The sequence below is a fragment of the Toxorhynchites rutilus genome, chromosome 2 (genome assembly GCF_029784135.1).
Source record: "Toxorhynchites rutilus septentrionalis strain SRP chromosome 2, ASM2978413v1, whole genome shotgun sequence".
NCBI lineage: Eukaryota > Metazoa > Arthropoda > Insecta > Diptera > Culicidae > Toxorhynchites > Toxorhynchites rutilus.
The window spans coordinates 77398710-77425893 of record NC_073745.1 but is presented as its reverse complement, the minus strand read 5'-3'; the positions used below and the strand labels follow the sequence as shown (position 1 = coordinate 77425893).

General features: G+C 39.3%; 1 protein-coding gene across 4 annotated transcripts in view; it reads left to right on the top strand.

Moving 5' to 3' along the window:
- LOC129764343 (muscarinic acetylcholine receptor DM1) overlaps positions 1–27184 on the top strand; it is a 278814-nt gene that overhangs the window by 173978 nt on the left and 77652 nt on the right. Inside the window, exon 1 of one of the 4 annotated variants that reach the window (XM_055763323.1) lies at positions 3759–3896. The exons of the other annotated variants lie outside the window; for them this stretch is intronic. The gene's annotated coding sequence lies outside the window, so the exon portion shown is untranslated. Of the gene's footprint in view, positions 1–3758; positions 3897–27184 lie in introns of those variants that run through there. 4 annotated transcript variants of the gene reach the window in all.

Genomic DNA, 27184 nt, shown 5'->3' with positions numbered 1-27184 from the left:
TTGTGAGCTTTGGCTAAATATGTTCTTTCAGGCATTTTTTTCCAGAACAACCCGGACTCATCAGCATCAAAGACCTAATCAGAAGTGTAAGAGTCAGTGGCAATTAGTTTAGCGAATTGTGTGGGATAATGTCGTGCTGCGTCTGAATCAGCAGATGCGCTTTCGCCTTTCATTTTTATGTTATGTAGAGAATGTCTCATTTTAAATCTTTCAAACCACCTATGGCTTGCGGAAAACGATACCTTCTTTCCATCAGAAATAGTCGACGAGGACTGATTTTGAAGCGTTCCATAAATCCTTAAAGCCTTATTTGTAATAGCATATGTATCAACCGGGATCTTCTTTTGGCTTTGGTCTTCGTTCCAAATCACTAGTGCTTTTTCCATATTTTCCAGTGTGACATCTCTCTCATACTGCTGCAAATTCCAGCTGCTACACTGTTCCTAATGGAATCTCCATTTTTTCGTATTGTCTTTACTGTGGCTTCATTCATGGAAAATTGTTTAGCAACATCCGTTACTCTTTCTCTATCACGTAAACGATCCAATATTTTTATTTTTGTTTCCAAAGGTATTACTTTCCTTTTCTTTTCTATTTTTGTCGATGTTTTTGGAATTATAAAGCTTGAAAAAGTGATACAAATTACCTTTATATAAAAAAGCTATCAAATTGATAACTTACCAGTTCTAATACAAAACATTCGCACTCGTAGTCAAAAATATGAACTGTTTTTCGTTTGCTTCCACATGCACTACTTTGAAATCCGTAAATGTAAACACAACAATACGGGAAGTCTCTCGTTATCGCCATCAGTGATGCCAAATGAATGGGAGCCACAATGTTTGCAATGAAAGGTGTATATGCGAATATTCAGCTGTTTATACATTTTTATAAGTTTTTCAAAATTTGTTAATTTAAAAACCGTGTAAAAGCGAAAACGTGTAAAACAAGTACCGTGTAAATAGGAGGATAAGTGTATCGTGATATCGAGATGCCTTCTAACTAACGTTCGAATTTCTTTAAATTATTGAATTTCGACAAGAGGTTACAAGAGTGATTCACAATGATTCAGGAACGTTTGTTTCATAATTTACGGGCTGCAGAATCTACAGTTTTTTCCAAGAATGGTTCACCTTCCTATGGCTCGTACTATAAGACCATCGTCAGTCATATTGCAATGTTTGCTTTGTTACCTTTTTTTCTAGGCTCAAAAATGATCGGAACCATAGGAAGGTGAACAATTCTCGGTAAAAACTGTAGATTTTGAAGCAGGTACGAAGGAATGTTTCTTGTAAGCATTTCGAGAATGCAACGATTTCAAAAAATCGATGCCTTATCATCGAGCTTTTGAATGCACTTGTCCCACTTACTAAACGTATCCTAGCTTAAGACTTCATGAATTGTGAAATCACACTGTGATATCTCGATGAAGCATTAAACCAGTAGCCAAAATAGATTTGGTTTGTTGAATCGTGGGAGAAATTCGGAAAAAATATAGTAACCATGCCATCAGCTGTCGATTTGGGCCTAGAGGACTAAGGAAAAGTAGAAGGGCCTGTGCCTGAGGGCACGGACAGAGGTTTGACGCATTACTGAAGTTGTTCGCTTCCAGTGTTTTCGTATTGACGGTTGTTTTATGCCGTCTAAGTTTGGCAAGAGAATGTATGAGTATCATAAAAAATAGTAATCAATTTTATGTAATATATTTTCCATGGGATTTTTCTTCGATTTTTGAATGAAAAAGTACAGATGAAAAAGATTTTCACCGCTTCCAGTATTTACGAATATGTAACAACACTGGATACAATGCTCATGCATTTAGTTTCTAAATATTAGCAGGAATCGGCCAGATTTTTTATTTGTATCGATAAAGTGAGGCCAATGTTGATTGATAACTTCGAAAGTCTAGTTCAATTACTTCGTCAGACAAGTTTCTCGTCTTCATCGATGCGATTTATAGACAGCAACGACCGTGTTGCATAAAATTTCAGCAAATTTCTGGTTAATTTCTCGTGTAATGTTTTTTTTTTCGTTTTTTCACGCCGTTCTTAATAGCCTTCAGATACAATATGAAACATTACTAAAATTTCATCTTTCTAAAAAATTCCATCTAATCGGGTTTGGAAATTGAAAATGAAAACCAAATATTTAACATTTTGATTTTTCGGTTCTGCTCCAATTTTAATGTGTTTGTATGTTTATGTATGTTCCGCGCGGGACAAAGTTAATATTTTTTGTTATTATGAGTTTTTTTTTTGTTCTGAGATCCAGTTCTACTTACATCGTTATGTAAATCGTTTCGTTTGTGTATTTTTTAAAATGTGTTCATTTCTTCTAGATTATTAGATTTTTTTTAATTGAAAACTCGAAAAACAGTTTTTTTGTCCTTCGCAATGCTCTAAAAATTCTATAAATACTGGCATACAAAACGTACGAACATATTTTTAAAACAATAAAGTAATACTGGGTATTACGTTTTTCTTAAATTTCAAAATACAAAAAACATTAAGACGAACTTACGATTCGTCGTTAAGTGAAAGAGCCATTTGACGAAGGTTCAACACATTGCAAACACATATCTGCCGTTCTACACATAGTTGTCCCATGTTACTTTTCGACAATTTTCAATTTTTGTTTTTATGCCTAGTCTTCCGGAATAACACAAGAAAAGTTATAGTTTGTTCCCAGTTTTTAAAAAAACAACGTCAAGTTCAATTGTAGAATATCAACATCATAACTGTCCCACCATATATTTTCCGTAGATCCATATCAAATAAATCAGTTCGAGTACAAGAAATTTATGTCACGCTTTTAGCAGGGCTAATGTATTCATCTCTGGTTTGGAAGAACGAACTAATTCTCAAACAAATGAAAAAAAGTTTAACAGAACACGGGTACACCTTGTTAGTGAATGTCTAAAAGCAATGAGATTTATATTCTGCAAAGTATTACAGATCACCCACTTCTTAATAAAACGGTGTTGCATAATCTTTCGGAAAAACACAAAAAAAACTTATTGTTTGTTACCAGTATTTTAAAAAACAACATAAAGTTCAATCGTCTCATGTTGATGTTCTAGGCATAACTGTCTCACCATGAATTTTTAAGTCTGTAACCAATATTGATTGATTTAAATGCTAGATAATTATCCTTGAAACAGTATTTTTATTTTTTTTTATCTTCGCTTATTTTTCGTCGGCCTATTTCCGCCACTTTTAGTGCCAATCACCGACATCAGGGAGGCGACTCCACCTGTTCCTACCTATCAGACTCAACAACTCATGAGCCGGGCCAACTTCTTTTACTTCCGCTCCGAAGGAAGACGTAACCAAAGATTTTTCGCCTCAGAAAATCCCAACGACGCCAGCTGGGATTGAACCCAGGCCGATCGGATTGTGAGGCTGTTACGCTAACCATACAACCACTGGCGCCGTCTCCTTGAAACAGTATAAGCCTTACGATATTTTAAACCATGAAGAAATAAACGACAAGCATTTTGGGAAAAATAGAAAATATCATAAAAGAGGTTGTTGAAAATTATTTCAAGCCAATAAAGGAAAAACAATTGGTTGGAGTTCTATTACAATTTAACCAGCCATCAACGGTTATAGAGTCCGAAGTTTGATTCTTGTTGTTCCCGCCATGTCCAGTGACCCGCCGGGCCCCAAGGTCCCCACTGTTGCTAAAGTCTATGCATCCCAACGAGCACACCTGTGAGAGAATCTTGAGATGGTGATGATTTTACAAACGTCAAAAAATGAGAAGAAGGGTGAACCGATAAAGTGGTTGCAAAAGAATTATATAGATTGTGAAACTATTTCCCTTTCTACCGCATAACTTAATGGCAAATTCCTAAAACTTACCTTATTATATACCCTCGAGTCAATAATTATCAGGTAATTGCCATTTGATGAGTTCTAAATTTAAAAATTTCTAGTCGAATAACATTTCATAAACATGCCTAAATAACCTACAGTTGAAGACCAGGAAAATATCATAATCTCCCGCGAGATTTGAAAGGCAACAAGACTACGCTAGATTGCTCAAATATATTCATTCAAAGCGGTAACGAATCAGCAAAAGTAAGATAAATTTATGTTAGATGCTCGTGAAATAATGCTTCTCATTATATTTAGGATTTTGTAATTGTCTACATTCTGCTGGAATAAACTCACCAAATCAACGATTCGTTTTTTTTTCATCGTCCAATAATTCTTATTCGCTTCATTTGAAAAGAATTTCATTCGGTAATTTTTTTATGTGAATTGGACAACTCATGATCAGAATTGATTTCATCAAGATGCGTTAATTTAATGGTTTAGCTATGTAAATCTGATACAAATGGTGTGCAAGCATGATGTTTACAATATTTGTGAGTGTTATAATCCAGAAAAGGTCTGAATACGTGCCAAATACTCATCTGGTGAACGATTAAATGTTTTAAAGCTCGAATGAGGGGCGCATTGACACCAATAGAAGGTGGATTTTATAATCCTTTAAAACATGTGATATCGTAAAAAATTACTATAAAACTACTGTAAATCATGAAAAAGACAATTTTATTCATATGTTTTGAAACATTCGAATACCTTATTTGACAAAGGTGTGCTGGATTAGAGCATTCAAAAAGTGGACATATTGATCATATTTTCAACTGGACAAACCAATATCATTTACCTTATATGTGTTCGCGTTAAGTTCTGTGTTTGAATTTAAATATCTATTTTGTCTGTAGAGTATCCGAAAATTTCAGAACGGTTGCGCGCGAACAGGTGTAGTAACTTATCATCAATTTCAGTTCGTAACTGAAATAGTTACTGAAGCCTGTCAGTCTGCAAGATCGAAATTTGCATGTGGTAAAGCTTCCAAATAACCATGAACAAGTTCGAAAGCCAACACTCGGTATAACTACGTCCAAACAAAGTTAGATAGATTCGAGAAACAGAGCATAAATCTGATCTGAATGGCGGGCGACCCATTCAATAAATGGAAGCGAAGCTCAGCCTCACCATCAGTACTAGAGGCTCCATTCCATTCCTGAATAATATGAATTTATTCCGTTCTGTGCACATTATCTCATGCATGAGTGTTCGCTGGTTTTTTCTGGTTTAGTTCGCGTTTCCGCAACGATAGTTTTCAATCATCCTTCCCCACCTTGGGTGCCAACTGCATGTAGCGGTTTTTTTGTTGGATCCGGACCACCAGCGAAATGCCCCACCGAGTGAGAGTCGTTTCTTGCTTGTTCTCACCCGCGCAACCAATTCGCCGTTTTTTCCCCATCGAGGTACCATTCGGCAGGATCGCGCTGTTTTAACGCCCACCCCCGCCCCCAAAAAAACATTGCGTGTATGTGTGTAGTAGCACTCTTAGTTTCATAGATTGAATTCAGCGGCGGTAAAAAGCAGAACGACTGAACGTAATCACTTGGGTTGGCGGCTATAAAAAAAGAAAGACCGGTGCTCGGTTTTGCGAGCTGACCAGAGTGTTTCAGTGGGGTGTTCCGGTTGTGGGACAAGCGACGAGAGTAATGAATTCTAGAGATAAACAAATATGTTGGTACGGAGCGGGAGATTTTTATAACGTAAGGGAAATAATGAAATCAGTTCTCCGGCCGGAAACAAATTTGTGTAATTATTTACTCGCAGGATCGGGGATTGTGTTATTTCAATAATCGTTCAGGCTTTTATTGGAATTTTGCTATTCTCTTTTAAGATCGATTCTTTCAAAGAAGAACATTCTACAATTATCACGAAAATTATATCATTATTTATTTGTATTTGTCAATGTATTTAATTCCTGATCGGCAGAGGTTTAGTTTTAGAAATGGACTATCTATCAACATTTCATGGAATGAATGCGTTCAGATAGAGCCTAAACTTGGTTTTTTTTTCAATTAGCGATCTTTATCTGTAGAACAAGTAGTTCTTCTTCTTCTTCAATGGCACTAACGTTCCTAGAGGAACTTCGCCGTCTCAACGTAGTATTACTTGCGTCATTTTTATCAGTACTTTGTTGAGATTTCTATGCCAAATAACACGCCTTGAACGCATTCTGAGTGGCAAGCTCTAGAATACGCGTGATCACAGTGCAAGTCGGAGGAAATTTCTTTGACGAAAAAGTAGTTGGTTCCCTTTTTTATCAAACGGGTTTATTTAGCTTGCCTTGTAACATGTTTGTATGTTCGTAACATGTTTGTCTGTACGCTATACCACATTAATAGAAATTTGAGCCCCTTCCTGTTGACCGACTGATCTGAAATTTGGAACACACTTTCATCTCTGCAGTCATTATAAAACTGCGTATTTCATGATCTTAAAAATGCAAGATGACGGCCGCTACAAAATATTTTTTTTACATATTTTCTCAAAACTACATCAATATGGGTTTTTCCAAAACCCCATCAATATGGGTATCAAATGAAAGGGCTTGACTATCAGAATACAGTTGTTCATGAAAATTCAAAACCAAAATGGCCGCCACTACAAAATGGCGGATTACATATTTTCTGAAAACCCCCTCAATATGAGTATCACTTTCATTTGACCATTTGACCAGGATTGACCAGTAGATCAAAGCTATCTATGGAAAATTCAAATTCAAGATGGCCACGGTTACAAAATATCCAATTACTTTTTTAAACGGTTTCATTCAACTTAACCTGTTTGTATGTCTGTAGGGTTGTCCCACATTAATAAAAAACTAGAAAATAATAAAGAAGGTAAAAAAAAACTTCTTAATTTAAACGGTTTCATTGTGATGAAACCAGAGATCGAAATCTTCGCTCGGATGCACGATAAATATTCAGTCAATCAATCTAGTTTTCGATGAACCGTGTATTGTTGATATTTTCGTCTCTTCCTTTTCACCGAAAATTCTTTTTCAGAGAGAAAGAGATGTGGAAAATCTCTATCTCGGAAGTTCAACGAGAAAGCTTTTTCGTCTCTCATTTGGTACTGAAAATATGGAGCGAAAAATCATAGCTAACTTTACCAACGTTAGTCTGTTAGGACAGCGTCCAAACGATCTACATTTGGACAGCGTCTGAGTTGTACAAATATTAACCCTTTGCGGTCGTATTAAATTTGGGCATGGGTGTCGTACTGGTCGGAATTATTTTTCCTTGAAAAAGCAGTGATACATGCAAGATTATGAAAAATATTTTTTTTCATTTTTTTTAACTATATACTCCAACAGTATCATATGAAGTATAATCAACACATACTTTTATTTTTATTACCCCTTGAATATGATACACTTTTGCCATTGATGCAATAAATGTGTAATTAATGCTAGGAATGTGTATCCGAAAATATCAGAACTTTTCATTTTTAACAAAGATTTTGTTTACATTAGATTATTCAGATGACATAGGACACTTATGCAAACAATTATTCTGCTCTTTAAAAACAGCTACTTCAACATAATTCAAACCAGTAGATACTCAAATAATGCTTTCAGCGTATTCGAAATGAGCAAAACTTTTCACTTTAGATAAAAAAAAGATTTTGTCTCTTGAAACACTTATGCAATTATTCAAATAACATGAGACATTTAAGCAAACAGTTGTTCTGATACTATTGAACAATCTTTTCCATCACACCAAAGTGTTACAATTACTAAATTCTGCTGTTACATTGTTTTCCCGCAATCCTATGCATTCAACGCACTGTGCGTTGTCTTGTGTGGGTGACTACTTTGTTTGATACTGAGTACCGTTATCAATTACTCATAGGAGCACCGAATTGATTCGTGAACAGGACACTAGACATCAAACTTCGTTTTGGAAAAGCATAAGCTGATACTTGGTTGAGTAAAATATTATATAAGATTAGCATGGTTTCTTTCTGTGGTGGCTGAGAGCAGACAAACGACCAGAACGGTAAAAAAGGTATGGTGGCTGAGAGCAGACAAACGACCACAAAGAGTTAATCCATCTCATGTTCACTTCACGATGAAACCCAATATTGTCGCATATTTTCATGCGATGTTTTCAGCTGTACTGAAGAAGTGGAAAACCAACAATAATACAGATATTGTACTAAAGCCTTAAAAATAATCAGGCATGTAGCAGTTAGTAGTTATCACACCCCATCATTTACTTAAGGGCATTGATCTTCTTCTTCTTGAATAGCGTCGTTAACGTTCCCTGTGGAACTTTTGCCGTCTCAACGTATTCAATACCTAGCGTCATTTATTAATACTTAGTTGAGATTTCTTAAGCCAAATAACACGCCTTGTATGTATTCCGAGGGGCAAGCCCTAGAATACGCATGACCACAGTGCAAGTCGAAGGTAATTTCTTTGACGAAAAATCCCCCGGCCAGAACGGGAATCGAACCCGAACACCCGGCAAGATAATGTGAGGCGCTAACCACTCGGCCACGGGTGCACTAAGGGCATTGATGAGACTAAAATAAAATCGTGGCCACATATTGGATATCCGTTATTCATAGTTAATAGTTACATCATATGACCCACGATTTTATTTTAATCTATACCGATACCGATTACTGTTTATTTAATACCGATTTGGGTGGTCCTATGCAAGAATTTTTTTCTGAATAATGTTGTATTTTTGCATAAATTTGACTTGAAAAAATACATATATAGGGTTGGGGAAAAAGAAATGTCGTATTTCTGATCGAAATTTGGCGCTTTATTTAACATACTTAAAATTATCCAATTTAAGTCAAATATGCGCCGTAGAAGGCAACTTCATTATTATCGGTTTCCACGACGATTGGCCTACCAGTACGGGGTGTATCTTCGACAGCCACTACACCAGAACGAAATTGATCAAATCAAAGGTGTACTGTGCGAATCGTTACAGTATCGGGTCCATAAATTACACGAATTTTTTCGGCCGCCTTCGTTGCAGTTTTACCTCGCAGGTAGTAAAAACGTTAAATATGGCGAATTTCTTGCTTGGTGGACTCCATCTTTGACGCGCAATATCTTGAGATTGAAAAGGACAATCACAACACTGTCAAAACAACACTTGTAGCACAGATTGTCGTCTTTAAATAGCCGTATAGTATGACCCGATGCGATAAGTACAACACAAGATATGTTTAAGTGTTGCCATATATTGACAATATACGACATTTCTTTTTCCCCAACCCATTATAAAAATGGATTTCTGTCTGTCTGTCTGATTCTTATGGACTTGGAAACTACTGAACCGATCAGCATGAAAATTTGTATATAGGAGTTTTTGGGGCCTGGAAAGATTTTCGTGATAGTTTAAGACCACTCCCCCCTCTCTAAGGGGGGCTGCCATACAAATTAAATATAAATTTCTGCATTAATCGAGAATTAATCAAGCAAATGAAACTAAATTAGGCATATTGATGTTCTAGGGTGCAATAAATGTTTCTATGGTGGTTAGACACTCCACCCCCCTCCCTCCTTTGGATTGGAGAGTGGTCCCATAAAAATATTACACATATTTCAACCAAAAATATTCCAACCAAACATGATAATTGAACTTTTATTATCATTCAGCTCGCGCAGTCCGAAGACATCGGTCGCAAATTTGTTCGCGTCTATTATAGAGTGGAGATTATACCGTTATCAGTTCGTGGCTGGTGAAGTTATTTCGCTCTAACGGGGTTCTCTTTATTGCGCGAGTGAGGAGAGCAGCAATCACTACCAGCGTGAGGAAGAAGTCCTCCACGGCGGACGCGGTGCGTGTGCCGTATCATCGCTGTGTGTGCTTTAGCATCGTCATCGATTCCATCATCGTGTTGTGGTGCGATATACCGTTGCATCTGTGCCGAGCGATTGCCACGCGGTTCGATTGGGACACCGTTTCATTTCATTCGCATTGGTGTGCGATTTAGGTATAATATATATTAGGTTTAGAAATACAAAAAAAAAATAAAAATTATATTATTTTATATCTGCCGTAATGGCAGAAGGTCAAGTTGAAATGGAGATTGAAGCTACTGTTTCCTCCTCACTAGCTACAACGGGGGCTGGGAAGTCGCTGAAACGCGTTCCCCCCTCAGAAGATGTCTCTTCAGAGAAAGAGGTAATCTACCTTAACAAGCCCCCCTAAAGAAAATTGGCAAACTTTTCCTCTTCGCCCCCTCAATCTCCCGCTCCCGCTTCCGCTCTACTACCGAACTTGCCTCCCAGCCCTACTGATCCCGCTCCCGTTCAACAATCGACCTCGTCCTCCCCCTCAGTTGTTTCCTCTCCTCGTGTCAAGGTCTATCCAGACGATGCACTTGGAGCTGGTCCATGGGTTGTTTTTTTCCGGCCTAAACCAAAAGGAAAGTCAATTAATGTCATTCAGGTTTCGAAAGATCTGGCAAGATTATATTCCTCCGTGGTCGAAATCTCTAAGGTTAGACCGAACAAACTGCGTGTTGTCGTGAGTGATCGGAAACACGCGAATGCAATTGTGATCGACGAGAGATTCTCCCTAGAGTATCGCGTCTACGTGCCCTCCCATGACGTAGAAATCTCGGGGGTGGTAACTGAAACTGGTCTGACGTGCGAAATGATAAAAAAGGAGTTGATAAATTTAAAACACTCCCGTTGGTGGGTGTTAAAATTTTGGACAGCCGCCAACTAGGAAAAGTATCCCAGGAAGAGGGAAAAACTAAATTCACGCCGTCAGACTCGTTTCGAGTAACTTTTGCTGGTTCCGCTCTACCTGACTACGTCATGGTGGGCAAATTGAGATTGCCTGTGGCCCATGACTTGCCAAAAATGCAAGTCAGTTGGTCACACTTCAGATTATTGTGCCAACAAGGAGCGCTGTGCAACTTGCGGAGAGCAACATGTGGGGGAATCCTGCAGTGCGACTGAGCATAAGTGTCCATATTGCGGGGGATCCCCACACGTGCTCTCAGCTTGTGAAACTTACAAGAGTCGCTGGGAGAAACAGAAGCGCTCTTTGAAGGAACGCTCGAAACGCACTTTTGCGGATATCTTAAAGGGCGCTTCTCCACTGGCCCAACAACAACAACCAATCAACACACAAAATGTCTTCGCCACGTTGCCCGTTGACGAAATAGAAGCGGACACAGCTAACGGGGGCACACCGTTCATTTTCCAAGGGAATCCCCGGCGCAAAAATGTGACCACTCCCAATGTTCAAGGACAAGCCCCTCCGGTGATACCCCCTGTTAGCATGCCTAAAAAATCGAGTGCAGCGGACAAGCAAAATCAGGTTCCTCCTGGTTTCCGTGGGAATAATTCACCTTCGAATGGCCCAGCACTCGAGGGGACATCAAAAACCCCAACTGTCCCTGTTTTTCCGTCCAGTTCAACTTCCCAATCGGGATTTATAAAGTTGTCTGACCTTTTGAACCAAATCTTCAAGTGTTTTAATGTTTCCGACTCCATCAGAACCATTGTCATTTCAATGCTTCCAGTATTAAAGACAATTTTGCAACAATTGATGCAAACATGGCCCCTCCTTGCAATGATTATCTCTCTTGATGTCTAATTTAATTAGAGAGGTCGGAGATATCACTGTTTTACAGCGGAATTGTCGTAGTCTTATCCCTAAATTGGATACATTCAAATTTTTAATTCATAACTTCAATTGTGATGTTTTTGCTCTGTCCGAAACTTGGCTTTCTTCGCGAGATGATCTCTCTTTCCACGATTTTAATATCATACGCTTGGACCGTGATGACAGATACGGAGGGGTGCTATTGGGTATCAATAAGTGCCACTCATTTTTTCGATTGGATTGATTCGAAGCTGTTGCTTGTCATGCAAACATCAGAGGCTTGTATTGGCCTCCGAGAGCTGCGGTTAGCCGCAATCAACTTGTTGACATGTGCTCACTCCTTCCTGAGCCACGATTGATCTTGGGAGACTTCAACTCTCACGGAACTGCCTGGGGGGAACAGTACGACGACAATCGTTCATTGTTGATATATGACCTTTGTAACAGCTTCAATATGACCGTTTTGAACACTGGGGAAACAACACGTGTACCTAAACCTCCTGCTAACCCAAGTGCTCTTGACCTCTCGCTTTGCTCGAATTCACTATCGTTAGATTGCAAGTGGAATGTAATCCAGGACCCCAACAGCAGTGACCACTTGCCAATCAAAATTTCCATCACCATTGGGTCGAATTCTTCTGAATCTATAAACATGGCATATGACCTCACAAGACACATTGACTGGAAAAAATATGCGGACGCAATTGCTCTAGCCATCAATTCCAGAGATGGTTTGCCTCCATTGGAGGAGTATAACTTCCTTTCTCGTTTGATATATGATAGCGCGGTTCGCGCTCAAACGAAACCCATCCCAGGCTCCACTTTTCGTCAAAGGCCTCCCAATCCATGGTGGGATAGCCAATGTTCCAAGCTTTATCAGGATAAATCGAACGCATTTAAAGCTTTTCTGAAACGTGGAACCATTGAGAATTTTCAAACGTATTTGGACCTTGAAAATCAATTTAAAAACTTGATCAAAGGGAAAAAACGTGCTTATTGGCGAAATTTCGTGGGAGGTTTGTCACGAGAAACGTCAATGAAAAAATTATGGAAAGTGGCTCGAAACATGAGAAATCGCTCTTCATCGAATGAAAGCGAAGAATATTCACATCGATGGATTTTTAATTTTGCACGGAAGGTTTGTCCCGATTCCGTTCCTGTGCAAAAAATTGTTCGAGATATACCACAAGATAGGTGCGATCTTGATTCCGAGTTTTCGATGGTAGAATTCTCTCTTGCTCTCCTTTCTTGTAACAATTCGGCTCCAGGAACGGATAGAATTAAGTTCAACTTGCTGAAAAACCTCCCTGATGTGGCGAAACATCGCTTGTTGAATTTATTCAATCGGTTTCTGGAGAATAATATTGTTCCAGATGATTGGAGACAAGTACGAGTTATAGCTATTCAAAAACCCGGAAAACCCGCGTCCGACTTCAATTCGTACCGCCCAATAGCAATGCTGTCTTGTATACGGAAATTGTTGGAGAAAATGATCTTGTTTCGCCTTGATCAATGGGTTGAAACGAATGGCCTCCTCTCAGATACACAATATGGGTTCCGCAGGGGCAAGGGGACGAATGATTGTCTTGCGTTGCTTTCTTCAGAAATTCAAATGGCTTACGCCGAAAAAAAACAAATGGCTTCAGTATTCTTGGACATAAAAGGGGGCCTTTGATTCTGTTTCAATAGAGGTTTTGTCAGACAAATTACACTCTCGGAGTCTGCCGCCTCTGTTGAATAATATGTTATATAACTTGCTTTGTGAGAAACAGTTGAATTTTTCTCACGGGGATTCGACAGTAAATCGGGTCTCCTACATGGGCCTCCCCCAGGGCTCATGTTTAAGCCCCCTTTTGTACAACTTCTATGTAAACGACATCGACAATTGTCTTACACAAAATTGCAGCCTAAGACAACTTGCAGATGATGGAGTGGTGTCTGTCGTAGGATCAAACGAATCCGACCTGCAAGGGCCCTTACAAGATACTTTGAACAATTTTTCAACCTGGGCCATTGGGCTAGGGATCGAATTCTCCACGGAGAAAACAGAGATGGTGGTTTTTTCTAGGAAACATAGACCAGCAAAACCAAAGCTTCAACTTTTGGGTAAACCGATCACTCATGCTATGTCATTCAAGTATCTTGGGGTCTGGTTCGACTCCAAATGTACTTGGGGGGCCCATATTAGGTATCTGAGTAAAAAATGCCAACAAAGAATAAACTTTCTCCGTACAATTACCGGCACCTGGTGGGGAGCCCATCCCGAAGATCTTATAATGTTGTATCGAACAAGTATTCTCTCAGTGATGGAGTATGGCAGTTTCTGTTTGCAATCAGCTGCCAAAACACATCTTATTAAACTCGAGCGAATTCAGTATCTTTGTCTCCGTATTGCGTTGGGATGTATGCCCTCAACGCATACCATGAGTCTCGAGGTTTTGGCAGGCGTAATCCCACTAAAAGATCGCTTCAATTTATTATCTCTTCGGTTCCTCATCCGGTGTAAGGTTATGAACCCATTGGTGATCGGAAATTTTGAGCAGCTTATCGAGCTAAATTTTCATTCAGGATTCATGAGCTCATATCATGAATTCATCTCCATGCAGGTTGATTCTTCTTCGTATACTCCCAACCGTGTTTGTTTTCCTGACTACATCAATTCCTCTGTACATTTTGATCTGTTCATGAAGGAGAAAATCCATGGAATTCCAGATTATCATCGATCGGGGATCGTTCCTACGATCTTCAATGCAAAGTATGGGCGTGTCAATTGTGATAATATGTACTTTACTGATGGGTCCTCTATGAATGAGTCCACAGGATTTGGAGTGTTCAACGAAATTTTTAGCACCTCCCACAGTCTTCAGAATCCTTGCTCAGTGTATATTGCTGAATTGGCAGCAATACATTGGGCGCTGGACAGCGTCGCCTCACGACCTGTTGAACACTATTACATTGTAACGGATAGTCTTAGCTCTGTCGAAGCTATCCGTTCAGTGAGGCCGGAATAGCACTCGCCGTACTTCCTTGAGAGAATACGAGAAAATTTGAGTGCTTTAACCAGACGCTGTTATGTCATTACCTTTGTCTGGGTCCCTTCACATTGCTCAATTCCGGGTAACGAGAGGGCTGACTCATTGGCAAAGGTAGGTGCAATTGAAGGCGATATTTATCAGCGTCAAATCGCTTTCAATGAATTTTATTCTTTAGTCCGTAAAAATACCATCGCTAAATGGCAACGTAAGTGGAACGAAGATGAATTGGGTCGGTGGCTTCACTCGATTATCCCTAAGGTTAGCCTCAAACCATGGTTCAAAAGTCTGGACTTAAGTCGGGACTTTATTCGCACCTTCTCCCGACTCATGTCCAATCACTGTTCGTTAGACGCGCTGCTCTTTCGTTTTAATCTTGCCGATGGCAATATCTGTGCTTGTGGCCAAGGTTACCACGACATCGAACACGTTGTTTGGTCGTGCGAGGAGTATCTTGTTGCCAGATCGAATTTAGAAAACTCTCTTCGGGCTAGAGGAAGGCAGCCCAATGTGCCGGTGAGAGATGTGTTGGCTCGGTTAGACCTTGATTACATGTCCTAAATATATGTCTTCCTAAAAGCTATCGATCTTCGTGTGTGATTGTTCTCATATCCTTATATTCTCCTTTTCCTTTTCCTTCGCGAGAAATCAAATCCCTTCTTACTAACAATAGAATAAGGTGAAATGTAAATACATGTTAGATATAAAATTGGCTTAAGAATTGAGTATGATGAATTTGAGTGCGAATGTGAGTGTGAACATTGTCAACATATCCTTATATCCCATCCTTTTCCTGAAACAAAATGTCACCCTTCTAAACTCGAGCAAGCCGCGAGTAATCGGTTCTCTACTTCATTAACATTAGAATTAATAAAAAATGTTTATATATACTTGTAACTATACAGATAGGAGTTTGGCTCCTTTAAACTTATGTAACTGAGCCTGTAAAAATAAACGATTTAATAAAAAAAATAAAAATGATAATTGAAAATTTTTGGAGACTCTGAAGGAAAAAGGGAAAATACGGAAAATCAAATATCAAATGTTCTACAATTACATAGTGACAAGTGCTGTTAGTCCATTTGATGTTTGCGATAGCGAAATTGATCTTTGTTCGAAACTGGGAATAGATTTTAATGTGATGAAACGCACTCCTATGTCTTCTTCTTTCTATACCAATAAAAAAGTATCGCTGAATGTGCTGATTAGAGCAAAACTCGAGGAAGGAATTGTCCGATTTAGGGCTCTCTTCATTATATCATATTTCCTGTATAAAACATTCATTCCATGTAACGGAAAAACTTGTTATTTGCAAGTGGTTGAAAAATTTCGAACGAGAAGTGTGTCAGAAAATATTCTGATATTATAATGATGAGTTTTGTTAGAAATATTAGGAATTTTATAGTAAAAGGTGAATTCAACGGGGTCGATTAGAAGATCAATCAATGAACAGTTCTGCGATTGGACCCATGAACTTGCTCTTAATAAGAAACTGTGAATGTTTGAAGGTATTGATAACAAAAAAAAAAATTTGAGCGGGACGAAGTTTGCCGGGTTAGCTAGTATTGAAATAAAAAAAAAAATTCGGTTTTTTTTTAAATTTTTATCGGCGGTCATCGTCTAAAGCGCTCCATTCCTCTGTATGTTATAGATCTCATCTCCATCTCCACATCACACTCAGATTCGGGAAGTCCACTTTCCCACTGTCCAATGCAATACACGGTCAAATATTCACGTATCTGCTCGATATCCACGTGGAATCTATCCTTCATCGACCACAATCGATTAATTTTATAGATCGTTAAAACATTTAAACACACTTACAATACATCAGTTATTTTTTATTGAACAGCCAAAATATTCACTAGAAATAATTTAAATGACAGAACAACATTTGACGGGTCAGCTAGTTATTTTATATAGCTCGTACTCGTACAGCTCAAGTCAGACAAGAGAATCATTTGACGTCTGTCCAATCCCTAGAAAGATCTGATCTCATGATTTCAACTTCATGTTAAATCGGGCTCAACAGGAGGAATCTCGTATTCTACGAATTGAAATGAAACACACTAAACTCTTCCTTGCCAATCTCTCTGCGGACGCTTGTTACACGAGTATCAGCTAATGCTTTTGCATCCAATAAATTATCGCCGGCACGGATGATGTTGCTTTTGTGCAATCCTCATCTCCAAGCCTTGTCGCTACTCCCATGCTACCGATGAGAACAACTGTTTGAGGCGCAACACGGTACATTGAGACAGCTAGGAAGCATTTACATTCCGTAGTGTTTGAATTCGTAGAAGAGGGAAAGCAGCATCTTGCAAAAGCATCACTAACATGGTACCGTCTTTCCGGTTTGGCCGGATGAAATCGCAAAGCAAGGAGGATGCTTGTTTTACATTGTAAGCCCAGCGCTGTCGAATCCACCACTCTTTCCGTTTGCTCGAGTCTTTCTAAGAGGAGATTTATGGGTGTAAAAGTTATTTTCGAATTGAGAAGTTCCGAAGTGTAATTAATAAAATAGTGGAAGTTGGGCGGTGACAAAGACAAAATTATTATTTTGCCCTCGTTAAAACTGTACTCAATCCGTTGTTTTGTTCCGTTACAAAGTGTTGCTGGAGGGAATGGAACCACCACCCATTTCGACGGAAACTTGAAACCGACAATAAGTCTCACTGCAAGTTCTTATGTACTTCCCAAGGATGGTCTTTCCTGCTGGCTGAGTGACAACGCTTTCTATATAAAACCATCGAGGAGGCAACTCATGCACACGACTTCTCAAGTTACGCTAAACTTTTGTTATCAGCAGACACAGTTCGCTGTAAATTTGAAATGTTCATCATTCCCGGTCTGTGCCATCATCCATGTGGAAAGTTATTTCGCTTCCCGGGCAGCTCGTGCCCAGAAATTCATCGCACGTAATGATTGCTAGAGGAGTAAACCGGAACGAGTTGATCTAAGGAAGTGCGCACTGGTGTGAGGCTTTCCGGGAATTGCTGGCGCTTCCAGGGATCCCAAGTGTTGTGTTGTACTCCATATTTGCTCACTAAAGCGAAGTAAACTCGAGAATGTCTTCCCGCCGTTGAATTCTAGGAGAAAACGTGCCGCCGCTGTTTTGGAATGATTGACACGAACAAATGCGGCACATTAACACAAATCGCTTGTTTATTTCCTTTGATGAGTTATAAGGCATCTTCCACCACGGTTGCTTCTGATTTACACGTCTGATTAGGTTCAATGTGCCACAGCCATTCGAACAATCGTAAATTCATCGGTATTGAAGAAGGTAGACTCGAGTCATAATCGATTTCGTGGAAAGGGTCGATGGGAATTGTCCCCAACATCCAATACAGTTCTTGTTAACTTAATTGCCAGGCTGGTAACCGCCAAAATGATCTCCAGCATTATATTTCACTGCTTTCGAATGGTAAAAGTGTTACCATCCATCCTGTCAAGTCAACCAGTCCCGGGAGGGCGTTTCATCACGTGGAACGAAGACGAGAGATATTTAAAATTTAAGGCATCCCATTATCATAAACTCGCTGCTGCTATGTGTTTTTCATCTCTCACTCGTTTGTTTTGCTGGCGAATAAATGCACCTTCTAGGTGTGGCCATTCGCTGTCGTATTGCATTTTTAATGCGGACTCACGTTAGTGACGTGATGGTAGTCATGGGAGATGGAATTCTTATGAATACTTGTTTTTTTTTCTTATCGGGTAAAGTGGTATGAAAAGAGTAGTTAGAGTTATACAGTGATAGACATTCGTTTAGCCGCACTAAAAAAACTTGAAACACTTACAAAACAACTAGGAATGTTCTTTTTATCGGGACTTACTTATTTGCAGTATATTTAAGTCAATTTTATTGAAAGGATGTGCGTCACAATCACACACACACACAAGGCGGCATCGGTGGATATAAACATTCAAACGTCGCTTTTTCCCGAGACATACGTTTAGCCGCAGGGCATAAAAATCGAGTTTTCGCATAATCACCAAGCCTTCATCTGTGTTTTTTGAAAAAATACTTGGGAATGTTCAATTTACGAGATAAATATTAGATGTGAAACGTAAGATGTTGGTCATTATTAGTGATTTACGTACAATTTAAAGGAATGGCGAAAGGTATTCTATTGACGGAAGAGGGGCGGAAAATAATAAAGATATTCAGTGAACAAAAGTTTTCTAATCGCTCGTAACAAAAATTGGTCGATCTGAGAAAGTGGTACGGAATTTCTTTAAAAAGTGCCCGAAATATGGGATATAACGACCAACAAATGGGAACACCAAAGTTACTTTGTGTCTTAAAGGTCCAATAAGACACGAAGCAACCAGGAAACGATGTCCTGCTCATACATTAAGGCAGAATCGGTTGTTCCAGTAACGAAGAGGCGTATTGCGCGCATCTTGAATGAGTCACCAAACATCATGTGGAAGAAACCTCAAGGGAAGCCGAAACTGACCGCCACCCATAGGCAGAACCAACTCATTTTCGCCCGGCAATACATGGAATGGAAACTAGAATGGAGAAATGTTGTATTTTTCGGCGCAAAAAGTTCAATTTGGATGGTCCGGACTGTTACAGTTGCTATTGGTACAATTTAAGTTAACGGCATGTCGTGAGATCGAAGCGAAACTTTGGTGGAGGAAGTTTGACAGTGTGAGGAGCCGTTTCCTATCACAGCAAGCTTCCCATTTGTTTAATTTTCACCCGAATGAACTCCAAAAAGTATCTTCAATTACTGGAGGACGTTTTGAGTGGCCATATTGAAAATAACGCTACCGAGGATGTCGTTTTTTCAGCAGGATTATGTATAGATCCGCTCTTTCAAGCAATCGAAGGCATGGTTTGAAGAGAAGGACATTCCGCTTCTTGAATGACCTGTTTGCAGTCTATTGCAATCCCATAGTGAACCTATGGAGAATCTTGGCCTAGATGGTCTATGCTAACGGATGACAATTTGACATCATTTCCAGTCTCAAGGCAGTAATTTAGGAGTGTTGGGCTATAATCAATATGGTAACACTTTAAAAGCTGTCTGACTCGATGCCAAATCGAGTTTTTAAAGTGATCCGAAATGGAGGTGGACATACTAAATATTAGCTACCGATTGGACTCGAAATTTGCCGCACAAATTTTCTTTTATTGAAATTATAGGATGCGGCTAAACCAATGTCCACCCTGATTCCATATATTTGAATTACTTAGAAAACAAAAAGTGAATTTATACTTTTGTTTAGAATGAATTCGATGAAAATAAACAATAATAGTATTTTATGAACAAAACTGTACAAAGAATTGACTTATTTGACGAATGTCTACTACTGTATAAAAAAACACTAAACGTATCCGTTTGAGGATTTCTGCAAAATATATCTGTAACTCTTGTAACAAGTAAAACCATATTTATACCTTGAAAAATAACAGATCAAAAAGCCATCGGTGAAAATACTCTGAGGGCTCACTTTTTTGCTGATTTCGATCTCATGAAAGCGGTTCAAACAAATGGCAAATGGAGAACCATAATTTGAACGCAACAACCTTTTACCCCAATCATTGAACACGTATATGTTCGTGTTTGGCGAATTTGAAAGGCAATGTTTTCTACATTAACACATACATCGAATGTATGTTTCAGTGTATACCTGTATACCTTTTGTTATTTTCTTTACTGATGAGAAATATATGTAATGTGTCCTAACTACCGCAACTTGACCTCTGCAAACATTCATATGATATCAGAAAGATTTGTAACTATGTGTGGTCTGAATGAATCGCTCGGCTATCTAAGAAGCACTCAGGTATAGGATTATTAAGTAACTAATTGTATGTATCGCTGTTAAAATAGATTTTGAACAATAGGGCATTGGAGACAGCAACATCACAATTACGAAAACACTTGTAATACTAACCTCGAGCCAACCGCGAGTAATCTGTTACATATTACTAACATAGTTATAAGGCAAACATTGTCGAAATATTGAACTCCCGGTCCCGTCAGGTTGACGCCATATGAGCCTTAATAAAAATATATATATTTTGGATAAAAAAATAGGGCAAATCAGGGTAAAACCGACGGCGGATGGTTTTGTTGTTCAGAGGTGCTCAAAAGTTTAGTTTTGAAATTTCAAGTCATTCGAGGCTCGTTCAAAACAAACACGTATTCTTTCTTGGTACGTAGTGCACAAAACTCATGAACACTACAGCGCAAAATGTGCCCGGCGCAGAATTCAGATACTAAACATCACTTCTCACTTGTGTGATGCGCGACTCATTTTAAACACGCACACATATCTAATTCTAGCGCCTGCTTTGCCTTCGCTCGTTCTAAGCAAAGTATAAAAACAACAGCGCGCCTCCATACGAACCGTATACGCTTGTGTGAAGAAAAAAATCACAGGAGGGTTGTTCCGTTAGGCTATCTGTTGATTTTGGATATGTTTGAAGAATTACATCGTGAAACTCTTTGATAATGCGTTGTTGGCCCTGAAAAGCACCGTTTTGGTTGGTTGTAGGGTATTGTTCGTTCACTACACCAGTGTTTACCGAGTTATGATGACAGAAGTATGATAAACAGTCGTTGGGTGGTGTGTATCAGATAGAAGATGCCGAAGTGGAATGAGATATGATGAAAACCGCCCTCTGTGACCCTAGACGAGATGCCCTTTGCGTTATGTATGGATGAAATAAAGAAAAAAAAAACTCACCAATGTAACATAAGATAATTACCAGTACCGAACATATTTATATTTTTTTCTCATCAGTACAACCATGTTACTTGAATACAGAAAAACATATTTGAAATGGAAAAGGTAATTTTGTTTTATAATTTTCACTTTCTGTGTGTTTATTCAACCCAATGCGAATATATGTAGAGCATATGGGAAATCATTTTTTCGAATATTTCTTCACTTTTACAATTTGTTCTCGCCGCATGAACTTTCCTTGGGTGAAAATGAACACAACAAAACCGAACGACTCGTTCTCGAGCGGGAACACACCTTAGTTTTTATTTATGAAAATTGAATTAAGTCGTTTCATATATCAAGTCATTTTTAACACAAATGCTACCATATACAATTTTACAATTACACTTGTGCTAAATTTTTCACAATACATTTGATATGAAATTTCACGAAGCAACCAACATTATAGTTACACATTTAAGTTTTATTTGCTAGAATTAATCGTATCACTCACCCTACTTACAACAGAAAAATGTCCCCGACTTGCATATATTTGCAATGACGATTTCCCTCGGGCACCTTGGTTTTGATGTCTCTATTAGGGAACACATTTCGGTGGGAAGCTCCCCCTACTTTCATGTATTGGCAATGTCGATTTCCCCCAAGTAGCTTGGTTTTGATGTCTCTGTTAGAGAACCGCCGCATGTGTCGCCAATTTCGACCAATTAGAAGTGGATATTTCCGTTAGGATAGGTGTTGAGATTTTTCAATTGTTCTATAGTTAGGTTCATGACATATATTATTTTATTCAATAAAAAAAATGTTATGGAGTGCCGAAATCGATTGACGAAAAAATTTCATCAATCCGTAATGAAATGACTGAGCAATAAGCGTTTGAAATTGGACAATTTTCACGATGTGCTCGATTTTAGATTTTCAATTTGTACCCCAATATGTTCCCGAAAGACGTAATCCTACGTCAAAACCTATAGAATTGCCATGGAACTAATAACTAATAAACCTCCTGGCGATTTGTACTAGTTCGCGTGAGTTCTCGAAATTGTTTTTCAGAATACCACCAAGCCGTGGTTTTGGCGTAGTAATCTTAACGAAGTACTAATAAAAATGCTGTAAGTAATACTGCGTTGAGTCGGCTAAGTTCCTCGAGGATGCCAAGATGTCCATTGTTAACGCTCTTGATAAAATAATTCTCAGGAAATAAACACTATTAATATGTAATGGTGTCCCTCCAGGAGGGCAATATTTTCCAGGAATGACCGTAACGCTTACCCTGTACAGTAGTGGGTTCCGCTAATTGGTTTTACGCAACGATAAACTAGTTGCAGAAGTATTGAGACAAAAAAGTTATGAACACCGCTTGTAGAGAAAATTAAGAGTGAAAGATGAAAAAAATACAGCAAATATCCAAAGGGAGCAAAGTTTTATGCTTTTCCTTATCGGACTGTTGACTTTGACCATGTTGATGGGAAAAGTTTCTTAATTTATATTTGTCCGCGTTGTTTCTTTCTCCCCGTTCATGCAGCCCAGGTTGCCAGCCTTTCCGGATTCGAAGACATTCGGGTGTTTGAATTCATTATCCAATTTTCCTTTTTCTCGGCGGGCCCGATATGTATTGAGATGTGTATTGGGCCACAGTTTGTTTTCGCTGCCCCACGATAATGCAGCGTAATCCGGGTTGGAGTTGCGAGTTGCGACAGAAATTATTTATTCATATCACCAATCAAGCCATTGAGCTGACCGAAAAAGAAAACCCTAAAAAAGTTTAGTCGTATTAGTTGTTGACATGAGCTTCGGTGAATTTAATTATACGGCGGTTATTCGAGAAATGCGGCATCTCTAATCGCACCAATATCGTATCGGGTATTTCAGAGGACACGTTTTGCGACACGGAATTCCGCTTGGAATTCGATAAGCTTTGCTAAATAGTTTAGTCTGCTCTGTATCCCCCTCTGATATTCTAGCCTCATTCTTTCGGTCATTATAAGATTCCAGTACGGGAAACAATGCTGTAACCTGGTGTCTTCTGGTGGGTGAGGACTTCGGCGCAAAATTTTTCACGTAGCTGCGATATTAATTATCCTATTTCGCTTTTCTTCATTGTTTGCATGAAGTACGTTCATTCCTCTGTCTCCTGGAGTGGATGTTGGCCAGTGTTTCGATAATATCGTGCGATTTTTCGAGAACCATTCGTTAGGTTTTCGAACATCCTTTGCACCCATTTTATTGGTTGGATTATCATTATTGCTGGTAGCTTGGAGGCTATCCGTGGAAAGTTAAAGCCCTTAAGTACATTTAGGGGTTTATTCTCGTGTACGCGATCCGAGTTTTTAAGCGTATCGGCCAATTGATCATATTTTAAATCTACTTTTGTTCTTTTTAGTTGTTGATTGGAAATAATCTGAACACCTAAAAACTGTAACCAATTTCAAAAGTAAGGCTCACAAATCATCACTTTAAAGAACAAAATTAATATGTTCATCACTCTTAGGGAGTCTTCGTAGTCTAAACGACTGCGTGTTCGCTTACCAAGCGAACGATCGTGGGTTCAACCTCAAGACCTCCATTGATTGGTTTACCTTTTTCAAATTTTAGCATGGTAACATGACGATAATCGGTGTTTTAGATGAATGGCGGCAACCATTTTTAGAAGGATTTTCTTATTGATTGCGGTAATAGAACATTAGTTCTTCCTGCCACAAGTATAAGCTTCCCGACAAACAATGTATGTTTTGGGAACTTTCGACTATTTTGGCTTCCTTTCTATTGTCAAACGTAAAATTTAAAATAATAATAGAAATAGATTTCTAATGCGATTCAGTACGTCACCAAACTGTTCTAAAAAATCAAACGGAACATTCGGCCAAGAAAGCCTACATCAACAGAGGATTATCAGATGCATCGCCAGTAATAGTCAATAACACCCGCAGAAATAAGGGACAGGAAGCACTGAGGAAAATCTATCGTTGAGATGAACTTTCGTGCATGACAATGGTCCAAAGTATATGAGTACTTCAAATCTTGTGAAGCAATGGCTCTCAATCAAACTTGATATAAAGTTATACTCTTCCTCCCCTTGAAGAGTATAACTTTATATCAAGTTTGATTTACGATAGCGTACTTCAAGCTCAAAAGAAACGTGTACCGGCTACCACTTTCCGACGTCGTCCTCCATCACTTTGGTGGGACAAGGAGTGTTCAAAGGTCTACCTTGAAAAATCATCCGCTTTCAAAAAATTCAGGAAAACTGGATTAGTGGAATGGTTTCAAAAGTACCAAGCTCTAGAAGCCAAACTAAAAGGTCTGATTAAAGCAAAAAAGCGTGGATATTGGCGGAAATTCGTCAATGGTTTGTCAAGGGAGACTGCTATGAGTACTCTTTGGAATACGGCTAGGAGAATGCGTGGCTGGAACCATACCAATGAAAGTGAGGAATACTCTGACCGTTGGATTTTCAAATTTGCAAGGAAGGTTTGTCCCGATTCTGTTCCTGCACAAAGCGTCGTACGCGATATTCCGCTCCAATGCGATTATGAGAATTTTTCGATGGTAGAATTCTCAATTGCCCTCCTCTCATGTAACAATTCAGCTCCGGGGTCGGACAAGATTAAATTCAACTTGTTGAAGAATCTTCCCGACTTGGCAAAACAGCGTTTGCTGAACTTGTTCAACAAGTTTCTGGAGCTGAATATTGTCCCGCATGACTGGAGACAAGTGAGAGTGATAGCCATACGAAAACCCAACAAGCCGGCTTGCGATCACAACTCGTATAGGCCGATTGCAATGTTATCCTGTATTCGCAAATTGTTAGAGAAAATGATTCTACTTCGTTTGGACAAGTGGGTCGAAACGAACAATTTGCTGTCAAATACGCAGTTTGGCTTCCGCCGAGGTAAAGGGACGAATGATTGTCTCGCGCTGCTATCTTCTGAAATCCAAATCGCATTTGCTCGCAAAGAACAAATGGCTTCCGTTTTCCTCGATATCAAAGGGGCATTTGATTCAGTTTCCATGGAAATTCTCTCAGAGAAACTTCATAATCGTGGACTTTCGCCAATTCTGAATAATTTTATGTACAATTTACTCTCAGAAAAGCACATGTTTTTCAATCATGGCAGCTTGAAATCTTCTCGATACAGTTTTATGGGCCTGCCACAAGGCTCCTGCCTAAGCCCCCTCTTGTACAGTTTTTACGTCAATGATATAGATGATTGTCTAACTAGAGATTGCACGTTGAGACAACTTGCAGACGATGGAGTTATTTCCATCACGGGTACTAATCCCGCCGTTCTGCAAAAATCCTTGCAAGATACCCTGAACAACCTGTTCACGTGGGCTCTCAAGCTGGGTATCGAATTCTCTACGGAGAAAACCGAAATGGTCGTTTTTTCTAGGAAGCACGAACCCGCCCAATTCTAGCTTCACCTATCCGGCAAAGCGATCAGGCACTCGATGTTTTTCAAATACCTTGGAGTATATTTTGACTCTAAATGTACCTGGGGAATACACATTGCGTATTTGAAACAGAAATGCCAGCAAAGAATCAATTTTCTCCAAACAATAACCGGAACATGGTGGGGTGCCCATCCAGGAGACCTCATTCAGTTGTACAAAACAACGATATTATCAGTGTTAGAATATGGCTGTTTTTGCTTCCGATCAGCTGCCAGGATTCATATTCTCAAGCTAGAGAGAATACAATATCGTTGCTTGCGTATAGCAATGGGGTGTTTGCATTCGACACATACGATGAGTCTCGAAGTTTTGGCAGGAGTACCCCCGATTACTCTTCGGTTCACAGAATTATCCCACAGATTTCTCATCCGTTGCAAGATCATGAATCCATTGGTGATTGATAACTTCGAAAATCTACTACAACTGACTCCTCAGTCAAGTTTTATGTCTTTATACCATGAGTACCTTACCCACGACGTGCACCTTTCACCAGGCATCTCCAACCAAGATTGCTTCCCATACTTTTGCAATTCCTCTGTCAATTTTGATCTGTCCATGCGACAAAAGATCCATGGAATCCCAGATCATCTACGCTCCGATTATATTCCGGAGATATTTTCGGCAGAATATGGGAAAGTTAGATCTGATAAAATGTTCTTTACTGACGGTTCATGCATAAACGGGTCCACTGGCTTCGGCATCTTCAATGAAAATTCCAGTGCCTCTTTCAAACTCAAAGATCCTTGTTCCGTGTATGTCGCTGAACTGGGTGCGATATACTACGCTTTAGGGATCATTGAAACATTGCCCATCGACCATTATTTTATTTTTTCAGACAGTCTCAGCTCAATAGAGGCAATCCGCTCAATGAAAGTTGATAAACGCTCATCTTATTTCCTAACAAGAATAAGACATCTATTGAGTGTTTTGGTCGAAAAATTATTCAAGATTACCTTAGCATGGGTTCCCTCTCATTGTTCGATTCCGGGGAATGAGAAAGCGGACTCGCTAGCTAAGGTGGGCGCTTCAGAAGGCACACTTTTTGAAAGGCAAATTGCTTATAACGATTTTTTTCACATTCCTCGTCAGGACACACTCGTTAGTTGGCAGCGCATGTGGAGTGAAGATGAGTTCGGTCGTTGGTTACACACGATTATCCCTAAGGTTTCGACGAAAGCTTGGTTTAAGGGATTGAATGTCGGTCGTGATTTCATTTGCGTGATATCTCGGCTTATGTCCAATCACTACAACCTAAACGCGCATCTCTATCGCATTGGGCTCGCAGCAAACAATCTTTGTGATTGTGGCGATGGCTACCACGACATCGAGCATATTGTCTAGTCGTGTATCCGGTTCCATGCTGCTCGCTCTCAGCTCTCTAGAGCACTGAGAGCACAAGGCAGACAATCGGATATCCCCGTCCGGGATATCTTAGGTAGCCGTGATCATGATCTTCTGCTTCATCTATACCTGTTCCTCAGAAACGCCGATGTCAACGTTTAATGATGTTTCCTTCGTTGTG